Here is a 12,352-nt window from a genome sequence, read left to right as displayed (position 1 = left end):
CTTTCAAAATCAGAGTTGCGGACAGTGAACAGCAAATATATGTGAAATGCAGGGTAGTCCCAAGGCAGAATGTGTATATCAGATCCAGAAACAATATTAGATCTTAGCCAGCTCTAAGTTGGAGTAGCTGAACCTAGAGTCCCAACTTATCAGGACCCTCTAATGGGCTAGAGCAGTCTCAGACGAGTAGCATTTCTTCACTCCAAGAATAAACAAAATAAAGATGCTTTCTATAGGAACGCACCCAGGATTCTCATAGATGATGATTAACTAAACATAGTGATTTAGAAAACAGATCTGAAGAAATTACTTAAAATGCAACACAGAGTGATATGACATGAAAGATATATATAAAAAAGATTTAATGGATATGCAGGATAGACTGAGAAGATCAAAATCCATTTAATCAGCATCAAAGAAGGAGATAAAAAAGTGGAGGCCATATTTGAAGGAGTAATGGCTAAGAATTTCCAGGGCAGAAAAAAGACATGAATCCGCAGATATAGGAAGCATAACATATCTAAAGCAGGATAAACAGTAGGAAATCTACACGAATAAACATTGTAGTGAAACTGCAGAACACTTAAAATAAAGGAAAGATTTTTTAAAAATTAAGTGTATTGGGGTGACAATTGTTAGTAAAGTTACATAGGTTTCAGGTGTATAATTCTGTAATACATCATTTATAAATCACATTGTGCACCACCCAGCGTCAGTTCTCTTTCCGTCACTATATATTTGATCCCTTCTACCCTCATCTACCACCCCTGTCCCCTCTTACCCTCTGGTAACCACTAGACTATTGCCTGTGTCTATGAGTTTTGTTTCTTCATTTGTTTGTCTTGTTCTTTTGGTTTTCAGTTTTATATACCACATATCAGTGAAATTGTATGGTTCTCGACTTTTTCTGTCTGTCTTATTTTGCTTAGCATAATAATCTCGAGATCTAGCCACGTTGTCACAAATGGCACTATTTTGTCTTTTCTTATGGCAGACTAGTATTCCATTGTGTATATATACCACATCTTCTTTATCCAATTATCTATGGAAGGACACTTTGGTTTTTCCCATGTCTTGGCCACAGTAAATAAGTCTGTAATGAACATCAGAGCATATATATCTTTACGGATGTTTTCAGATTTTTGGGGTAGATACCCAGGAGAGGGATTGCTGGGTCATATGGTAATTTTATTCGTAATTTTTTGAGGAACCTCCACACTGCCTTCCATAGCGGCTGCACCAGTCTGCATTCCCACCAACAGTGGTGAGGGTTAAAGGAAAGATCTTCAAAGCACCTAGAGATAAAAAAGACAGATTACTCACAAAAGAAAGAATTAGATTGTCAGCAGATTTCTTGGTGGCAATATTGGAAGCTAAAAGATAATGGAATAATATATTCAAAGACCTAAGAACTGGACACTCAGCACTTCGAGAATAAGGGTAAAATACAGATGAAAACAATATGAATTTACAACGGGGAGACTTGACTAACTGAACTTCTAAGATGCACTTCAGAAAGAAGAAAAATGACCCAATTAAGAACTGAAATGAAAGGAGGAATGAGTGAAGAAATTGGTAAATATAATGAATCAAAACAAATGGTCAGTACAAAACAATGATGATGACAATAATAATAATTAAAAAAATTATAGGCTTAAATAAAGTCAGAACTAAAATACTGGGCAACAATAAATTAGGAAAGAGGTGACAAGAGTTAAAAGTGTTCTAATGCCTTTGTATTAGTGTGGGAAGGGAATTAAGGTACTAGCTCTAGCCTTTGATAAATATATATGATAAAATGTCAATGGTATTCACTAATATATACAAATAAGATATATAACTTTCCAACTAATTAGGGGAGAGGGGAAGTGACATAAGCCAATAAAATAAATAAATAAATAAACATCAATCAACCCAAAAGAAGTATTAAAAAAAGTGAGACTCCTTGCCCCCAAAAAGCTAGTAAAAATAAATCCAGATATACTAATCCAGTACATGTAAATTAACTAAAACCATCAATTAAAAGTCCAAAATTGTCAAACTGGCTGTTAAAAAATCTGAGAAGCACTGTTTCAATAAGCACTCCTAAAACGCAGTAATTTGGAAAGGTTGAAACTAAAAGTGTGGAAAATGATATATTTGACAAATACTATCCAAAAGAAAGCTAGAGTAGCTATGATAGTATTAGATAACACAGATGACAAAAAATATTATTAAGGATGAAGAGGATTGCTACATAACGATAAAAATATTCAATCACCAGCAAAATATCAGTTCTAAACTATAGAAAACACGAGTCTTATAATTATTAAAGAAACTGATGAGATCTTTAATTAAAGGAAAACATTAAGCCCAGATGGTCTTAGAAGCAAGTCTAAACTTTCAGGGAACAGATCATTCTATTCTCTCATAAACTCTTCTGGAAAATAGAAAGATAACAAACCCAACTCACTCTAAGATGCCAGTCTCAATTCGATACCAAAACAAAATCAGACCAACATAACTCATCAATCACTCAAAAACATAGAAGTAAAAATCCTAAATAAAATATTAGTACTTTGAATCCAGCAATATATAAAATGGATGAGAACATTATGATTAAGTTAGGTTCGTGCCAGGAATGCCACAATACTTTAACATTTAGAAATATATTCCTGTAGTTAACCACAACCACATGTTAAAGGAGAACTATAAGATCATCCAAAGAGCTGCAAAATTTTAAAATAACATTTGACAGTCCCTCCTGGTAATAATTCACAGGAAACAAGGAAGAGAAATTCCTTGTCCAGTTAAAAGGCATCTTCTAAAAACCTATACCAAATAATCATCCTCAGTAATAAAATTCAGAAATACTTTCTTCAAAATCAGAAACAATTCCCATCAAAATCTTAACAGGGCTTTTCAATGATGATGATGAACTGACTAAAATTCATATGGAAAAGCAAAGGTCCAAGAAAGGCCAAAATAAGCCAAAGGAAGAAGAAAAAGTAGGTATCAAAACTTATAAAAGTATAGTCATTAGGGTGGTATGTATTCATGTAGAGATAGATAAAAACACTAATGGAACAATAGAAATCACAGAAACAGACCCATGCACATAGGGAAACTTGATTTATGACAACAGTGACCTTTCAGATCAGTGGGGAAAGTAGGGACACTTACTGAAGGGACACTTACTTACTGAAGATAAGTAAGACAGTAAGTAAGACAGTAAGATAGAAAATATGTATGAGTAGGATAGAAAAATATGGAATTTAACAACTCTCTCACCACTCCCCCATTTATTCACGATAGATTAAAGACTTTAATATAAAAGGTAAAACTTTAAACTTTCAGAAGACAATATGGGAAAATATCTTTAGGGTCTTGCCAATACTTGACACAATCAGACTTTTTCTAATCTAGTGAGTATGAGATGGTATCTTATTGTGATCTTAATCTTCATATCGATGATTAATGGGCTTGAGCATTTTTTCATATATTTATTTGCCATTCATATTTCCGTGTCTGTGAAATACCTGTTCACGTCATTTCCCCATTTTTCTGATTGTCAGTGTCGTAATGGTTTGTACTTATATGTGTTGCAAATATCTTCTCCCAGTTTGTGGCTTTTCATTTTTCTTTAGTGGCTTTTCATTTTTCTTTGTGGCTTTTGTTTATCCAATACTTGGATAAACAAGTATTAATTTTAATTTAGTCAAATTATTCTTCACGTTTAGTGCTTTTTGTGTCTTGTGTATGAAATCCTTTTCTACCTTACCTGAACCGCATAGATTGAGATTAGGGGAGACAGAGTACTCCAAGGAAAGTGGGGATGCAGGTAGTGAATTAGGACAGTGGTTACTGGGCTGGCAAAACCCCAGCGATGGCAGCCAGAAGAGGAAACCAAGCTCCCAGTGTCTGAATCACTTGAACACATCTCAGGTGAAGACAGGGGGCTCTGGTTTCATCAAGTCCAGCTCTGCCACTTATGAGCTGTCTACATAAACCTGAGATGTTTCATGTGTCAATAAGGGATGCCGACGAAGAACTGATGATGGTACCAACCTCATAGGGATACAGAGATCAAGCTGAACAATGTGTTTCAAGGTTCGCACTGGACGTGGCCCAGAGGGAGTGTGCAGAATATTAGCTGTCAGCACCATCAATCACCCTTCATAAACCGAGCATTTACTGGTTCTTAAACTCTGAATAGTCAAAGGTCAGTCATGGAAAATAGATTATGAAAACCCCAAATGTAGACCAGGAATCAGTGGGTGAAGGTTACCAGCAGGCGTGCTCATGCTTGTGCGTGTGTGAATGTCGGGCAGAGTTCTTACTAAGAAAACACACATTTCTCCAGGGCTCCTTGCTGGCTGCCTCACAGGCTTCCTTTCACATCAGCATCCACACCAGCCATGTCACTGTACCAAGACCTCTCCCCTTTAGCTGTCCCTGGTGTCTCTCACGAGAACCTTTATCAGCCCACCATATACAGCCACTTAAACATGAGCATCTTAATAAAACTTTCAAAGATGTGCATCACATTATGCCCTCCAAATCATGATGCTTCCTGATCTAATGTATTAAAAGGATACAGCATCTTCATTTGTTCCTCTCTTGTCTCTTTGACCGGCTGAGGTCATGCAGGGAGTCAGGGCGTACAGCTACATGAGTGGATCATAGTCCGGTCACCCGTTGGGCAGTGGTCCTGGTGCCCAGGTTGGGGCTCTGGGAACTGGGAGTACTGGGTACCCAATAGGGCTAGGAGCAGGAGGAACCAAGTTTGGTCATCTCTTCCCAATGGCATACGAGTGGTCGGAACAGGCCGAAGAGTCAGAAGCAGGATAGATATTGAGAAAGAGCAGAGAGGGATGGGGCAGGTGAAGCTAGGAGAAGCCAGTCGTGGGGAATAGACTGCCGTTTGCTCCTCGTTTTTGTTCTCAAGTGGATTCAAGCCATAAGGTAGGCAGGTGGCAATTAATAGCGAGTGTACATTTCTTCATTGCCGGTTCTGTACCAGGCTTGGTGCTTTCCATGTGTTACTGCATTTGTTTTCATCTTCACAACAGCTATGGCATGTGTATGTTGTTACTTCCACCATTCAATAGGTGAGGAAGCTGGGCTTGGAGATTAGGTAACTGGCCAGCAATTGGAGTAGAGACTTGTCTCCTGAATCCATGCTCTTAACCACTGTACTCCATGACACTCGGTGAGCACCTCTAGGGCTTGTGCAGGACTGACATTTTGCAGACCGCTATGGAGATTCTACTGAAGTCACGAATGATAGAATGGGCATTGGGGGATCCTCAGGAAATTGTTTCTGAGGGTCTTTCCTTTAGAAATGCACCTCACTTTAGTGATGGCAGCTCCCCTCCGGTGTGGCTACTTGTGAGCACAGCCTCATTAGATGTGAGTGGGTCTTCCGCTGACTTCTGCTTCCAGAGCAGTCTGCTTCCAATCTCTGAGAATTAATTTCAAATATAGATCTGAGACTTCATCTGCAACACGTTTACACACGAGACCTCTGAGGCTGTGTGGGAGGTTGGAAACACGGGGTTTGCTCTCTGGCAGGCCGATGCTGCCATTTACCAAAGGTACACTTCTGACAAATTGTTTACTCTCTCTGCAGCCCAGTTTACACCTCTGTAAAATATGGGTGATAAAGCACTGACTTCATGAATTTATTCTAAGTATTATTAATCTGTAAACGAAATAAGCGTTGGCTATCAGTTTTTCTCTCCCACCTACCATTCCCCTCGTGCCACCCCTGTGACCAACATTAGGGTACCAAATTCATCCCCACGTGCTCAGGACTACCCCTGCCTTTACACTGAAAGTCCCCCTCACCCCCTGCCCTTAGTCTCGGGCAAATGGGATGCTTGGTCACCCTCCCCAACTCTTCAGTCAGAGAAGTCATAATAGTCCAGATAAAACAGTGACCAATGGGGCTCCAGAAGGTCTGAGTCCAAGATTTACACTGGAGATTTCAAAATCATGAGAGTTCTGTAGCCATTGGATGTAGAATGATAGCTGAGAGGCATAGAAAACTCACAGAATTCAAAGGTTAAGTCCAATTAGTTATCTCATTTTGAGTCCCCAAGGCCAGGAGCTGTCTTACTCATCTTTGTATCTCCCTCCACCCTGAGTAGGTTGAATTGTTGAACCAGTGAATAACAAATCCCCTAAAATACCCACAATGCAAAATAATCCCCAGTCCCTGGCAGGGAGCTGCTTGTGTCAACAAGTCTCCAGGGCTGGTTTCTTAAGGTTTCGTGTTATGAATGACATTGGCCCACATCTAAATCTGGTTCTGAGATTGCTCTGAAGCAGTCTCTGCTTATGGTGGGGAAATCTCATGCTAGAGTAGGGTTCCTGCTTCGGGAGTCATTCATGAGTCACTGTTTCGTTAAGGATCGACACCTTCTGCTCATAGTTGCTCTCCTCACCCTGTATTTGGGACTGATGTAGTTCTTAATGGATTTATAAATAATTGCTTCAATGCATGATGACTCAGGAAGGGTGTCTAGAGAACATCACACAACCTACTGAGGTCCCCTACTCATGGCTTGAGGTATCTTCCAAGCTCTCATGTCTCTTATGTGTTGGGTTCCTGAATTTGGAGAGAAAACATCCTCAGTTGCTGGGACTCTCAGGGATGGGGCGGGGGTAGGGACATGGATGATCTCAGTGTTCCGAGCTGGAACACGCATGGCCTCGTCACTGCTAAGTGCCAGAGAAGGCATGGTACAGGAGACTGACCAGGTGCTTGGATGCCGGTGTTGAACAGTCCTGGCTGTGCCTCTTCCAAGCTGTGAGATCTGAGTCAAGTGACTCAGCCTCTCTGAGGCTCAGTCTCCTCATCTATGGTTTGAGGACAATAGTAGTACTTAGGTGGTAGTGAGGTTTAAAGACCTAGTAATGAAAAGAAGATGTATAATATGTGGCCTGATACAGCTCAATACCTGTAGTCACTATGATTGTCTTATTAGTGTTGTGATCCAACATTAGTACCCCACACAACATTGTTCCAAGGGGAGAATACCCCCCACAAAATCAACAAATGTAGTGTCAAACAGCAAGCACTTAATAAATGTTAGCCGCTGTTATTAAGAGCTTTTAAATCATCATCTACTTCCTGGATCTCACCCAGCTACCTTGTGAACACCAGGAGAAGCTCATTGAAGAAACTCCGTGAGACACGTAAGTTAATATTCTTGCCAAAACCTGAATATAACATGAAGAAAACTCAGACGAACCTAAATTGAGGGAGATTCAACAAAATAACTGGCCCGTACACTTGAAAAATGTCAAGGATATGAAAGACAAGAGAAAGGCTGGGGAACTGCTCAGATTGAAGAAGACCAGGAGACAGGACTGCTAAATGCCATACATTATCTTGGCTTGGATCCTGGGCTGGAAAGAAAGAAACTGCTATAAAGGACATTATTAGAGTAAATGGGAAAATTTGAATAAGGTCCGTATATTAGGTAATAACACCTTAGGATTGCTAAACCTTCTGGTGTTGATAATTTTCCTGTGGTTATATAAGAATGTACTTGCTCTTAAGAAATCACCCTGAAGTATTTAGGGATAAAGGGCCAGAATGTCTCCGATTTACTCTTTAACACTTCCAGGAAAAAAGTCTTTACATATAGAAAACGAATGAAAAAGCAAATATAGCTAAATATTTTTTGATGAAGCTGGGTGGAGAGTATGTAAGAGTTTGGGGCTATACTAACAACTTTTATGCACATTTGAAATCATTGCCAAATAAAAAGTAAGACAAATAAAATGAAGCTAGGGAACCACCAAACCCTTAAAAGAAGAATGAGACACTGTCGGAGGTTGGCAAGCAGCCAGCTCCCTTCTCAAGGCCCCCCAGTCAGCAGCTGTGTGAAGCCCTCTCCCTCTTGGTCCTGTTTCCTCACTGGCCCAGCTCATGGTCAGCCTGGAAAGGCCTACTTTATATTAACAGGCAGCTTTAAAATCTGCCACAGAGGCAGGGACAAGTCCTTGGGCATGTTGGTAAGGAGAGAAAGGCAATGGATCCAGCTCAGTGCAGTGGCCAGAATGAAGAGCTGGGCCTGGGCCTTTGATGGCATCATTTGACCTGCCTGCAACCTCTTAACCTAGAAGGTGTGAGGGTGAAAAGCGTTGTTAGTGCCCAAAGGGTCTGTTCTAGCACTGAGACGCTGCCTTAAAGGGGCAAAGAAGGCGAACTTGGCTCCCCAGGAGAGAAGCCGTGCTCACTATCAGCCAGAAGAGGGCGCTGTTGTCTCCCGTCATCCTTTGACAAACAAGCTATCCACTCCAGGGGTGTCCAGAGTGGTTTCACAGATCCGCAGGTTTAGTTACTTGTCCAAGGTTGAAAAGCCAGTAAGTGGAAATGCACATGCTTTAACCTCCACACCAGCATTTTCAACAGGGTGTGGTCTCCACCTCTTGAGGACATTTGACATACTTGAACTTGTCACAACTGGGGGGTGCTATGGCAACTAGTGGGGAGAAACCAGGACTGCTGCTAAACATCACACAATGCATAGGGTGGGAATAAGGTGAAGTGAATGAGGCAGAGTTGTGAAAGCGCAGTGTTGGATCCTGTCTTTATTTACGGTTTTGATACTTTGCTCATTATAGACGTTCCTGCATTAACTTTGATTATTCAAAATATTGCAAAATGCTTTGAATATGAATTATTCAAAATATTCTTTATCATGATTACCTAGTTATTTGTCACCCCCTTATATTTTGCACTGGAGGCCAGTGCCTCATTTGCCTCACCCTAGTCCCGCCTTGGTAGCTCTAACCCATTAATTGAGACACCACCAGTTCAGAGTTTGCAATATATTAGATGAGATCTGGAGTTATAGGGTCTTTTTGCACCTATAAAGAAAGGGGTGGCAAAGTAATTAATCCTGAGAACCCCAATTCCTGCCTTTGATGTCACTTCATAATTAGCAGGGGGAGCCTGACTTTTTTTATCTCTAAGTCTCAGTTTTTTCACATGTAAAACAGGGCCGGCCATCTTTTCTATGCACAGTATATTCTGAAGATAGAATCTCACCCCCAGCTGAGTACCTCTAACAGCCAGACACTGCTGGTCTGCTCTTTAGTTATAAACTCACTAAATTGTCACAGCTCTACCATGTAAGAGTTACTATTAGCCCCATTTTTAAGGTGAAGAAATGGACACAGAGCGGTTTAGTTATTTGTCCAAGGTTGAAAAGTCACCAAGTGGAAATGCATATGCTTTAACCTCCACACAAACATTTCCAACAAGGTGTGATCTCCACCTCTTAGGGACATTTGATATATTTTAACTTGTCACGACTAGTGGGGTGCTATGGCAAGTGGGGTGCTATGGCATCTAGTCGGGAGAAGCCAGGGATGCTGCTAAACATCACACAATGTAGGCGGACAGCCGCCTACAACATAGAATTATCTGGTCCAAAATGTCACTGCCAAGGTTGAGAAGCCTGCTCCACACTCTGTTCCCAGGTCAGGGAGTTAAATGAGAACTTAACATTCAGTGCTTCACAAAAGGCAGATGTTCTGTAGTGGTTGTTATTATTTCTTTTGTTTTAGTGGCCTGGGGTTTTCCTATGTTATCCAGGGACCTGGGTTTCCTTGGCTCAGTGCTCTCACAGGTTGGTGGAGAAGCTGAGCTCTGGAGTCAATCTAAGTGTCATATCAGGAATTCAACAATGATTTATTGAGCACCTGCTAGTACATATGCTATGTATGCGCCAGTCCTGTCCCGAGCAGTGCAGACACACATAGGTGTCCCTGCTCCTACAGAGCAGTCTGGCGGGGGCAGGGGGTGACAGACGATAAGACAACACATAAGCTCATAGCTAATAATACACTGTGATACCTGCCACAAAACAGAGGGGCTAGCGGTGGTGGGGAGTGGGGTGGGCAGCCAGGCTTCTCTGAGAGAATGGCATTTAAGTTGAGACATGGAGCTGGGAGGAAGGAAGAGCTGCAGGTGGAGGAAACAGCTGTGCAAAGTCCTGAGGTGGGAACTGAAAGCCAGGCTGTGTGAGAAGAGGCCAGTGGGGGAGAAAGAGAGAGTAGAGTGATGTGACCTTGAAGAGGTAGGTGGGTGAGGGCCACCGAAAATAGTTTGGTCTTCATCTCAAATAAAAAGACTTTAAAGGGTTCTTCTAATCAGAGCAGGGACACATCAAGGCCTTCCCTTCAGAAAGTGATCTGCTTGAGGTCCAGGCACAGCCCTGTGTGAAGATGCTGCACGAAGTCAAAACCCAGAGCCTGCTTCATCAGCTGGAAACCATCATGCAAAGGTGAGGTCTGTTCCAATTATGCAACCTTCAATAATGCACCTTCCCTGCCGCAACCCCCAAGCTGGTTGTGAAACATGATGAGTGGAGCAATTTGCATACGTTATAAGATTATTGCAAGGGCTCATTCATTATCAGACAAAGAATGACATCACTGACTAGAAACACCTGTTTGGGTCACGCGGCTCCTCCCGTCACAGTATCGGGGACTTTCCCATAGGCCCCTTGTTGCTTTTGGGTGACACAGCCTGTAGCACTTTCACTCCTCCTGGAAGCCCCATCTTGCCTTCCTCAGATGCTGAGGTGTCCTTCATCCAGCGTGTTGGCCCCCACTGCGTCCTGTCCCACCAGGGCCTCTGGTGAGTGGCCATGGCTGCCAGTGATGCTTGGAGTCATACATCTGAACTCCTGATCCTCCTTCCTGCCCACTCAGAGGGCATGCATGGGACTCTTCTGGAGGCACTTACTGACAAGAACTGGAGCTTAAGGCATGAAGGGATCTGACTGTTCCTGCTCAATCGGGACGGTATTTCCCAAGGGGGACGCCGCTCAATATATTAAAAGGAATTATAGTATGAAGAAAGGGTCCCATGGACAATCAATTCAGGACACCCTGTTTCAACACAGTTTAGCAGCTTTGTTACAGGACTTTTCAGAACATTGAATATGCTGATGTGAAGTATGAATCTCCAAAACGGAGTGATCTATATTATCTTTCTTTCAGGATCCTCTTCCAGGCTAGTGTTTAGAAGTACATGCTCCAGGAAATGCCATTGATAGTCATGAAATGGCAGAAGAAAGGACACCCCAGAGTGGGTCAGACCAGTGGCTGCCTTTCCTTCCAGGCTCCGTTCTAGGCTCCTGGAACGGACTATCTCAAACTCCCAATTCCCAACACTAGAGCCCGACAGAAGGATGAGCGGAGGGTTTCTGCTGTCTCTGAGCTGGCTAGTACAGCCTCTTTATGACCCCTCCATTACCAGTGACTTCTGGGCTGGCTGAAAGCTGCCCTCGGCTCAGTTTGCATACAAAGATATGTTGGCATGGACCTTGTTTAACCTGCTTCGAAGAATAAAAAGCTTTTAGCACTTTTTCTTTCTAATTACTAAACAAGTACGTGTTTTTGTAAAAACAAAACAAAAACCCAAAGTGTCTACAGTAAAAAATGGAAATCCTCCTTTCGGTTCCTCCCCGCCCCCTCCCCATAGTGTTCCTTTTTAAGGTTTTGCCTGGTTTGGTGGGGAAGAAGCCTGGTCTGCAGTGAGAGAGACTGGGTTCAAATCCCAGCTCTGCCACATGCTAGCTCTGCATCCTTGGGCACAAGCCTCAGTTTGCTCATCTATAAAATGGAGGCACTATAGTAAGGGCTTGGGGGACCACTGACTGAGAGAAAACAAAGAAAGCACTTGATGAAGCCCCTGCACCTAGTTGGATTCAATTATATTGGACTCTTAGGATCTTCCCTCCAGAATCCAGGTCCTTTTTTTTTTTTAAGTCCAATTCCACGTAGTGAATGTGCTAATTACAGAACAGGCTCAATCTCTTCTGTCTATTCATGTGATTTTGTTTTTCTAAGTCCTCAAGGGCAGTTTCTATATGCAGAAATCACTCTTCAGAGGTTTAGTTGATTTTTCAAATTAATATTTAAATGATCAAAGTTAATAATTTAAAAACATATTAGTTTACTCCCTCATCCTATAGGTCAGCTTATTTTTGATACTGGGAACTAAAACCTTCCCCAGGACCCTGACATGGTGGTTATTGCCTTAGAAGATGTCATGCTTTCAAGTTCAGCTTATAAGAGTTCTTATTCTTTTTACAAATCTAGCTAGGATTGCCAGATAAAATATAGGATGCCCAATTAAATTTGAATTATCTAAAATTCAAATTTACCTAGTGCTCTCTGAATTTTTATTTGCTAAATCTGGCAACCCTACATCCAGAACACTTAAATAATTACTTTTAAGGAGTTCTGGACCCATTTATAAATTTTAAACTTCTTTTATACGTTTAATATACTTTGTTTCCTTGTAAAGTTCTTTAACTGTGTTAACTAACAGAAAGCCACC

Source organism: Rhinolophus ferrumequinum, chromosome 17 (genome assembly GCF_004115265.2).
Source record: "Rhinolophus ferrumequinum isolate MPI-CBG mRhiFer1 chromosome 17, mRhiFer1_v1.p, whole genome shotgun sequence".
Taxonomy (NCBI): Eukaryota; Metazoa; Chordata; class Mammalia; order Chiroptera; family Rhinolophidae; genus Rhinolophus; species Rhinolophus ferrumequinum.
Note: the sequence above shows the minus strand (reverse complement) of the source record.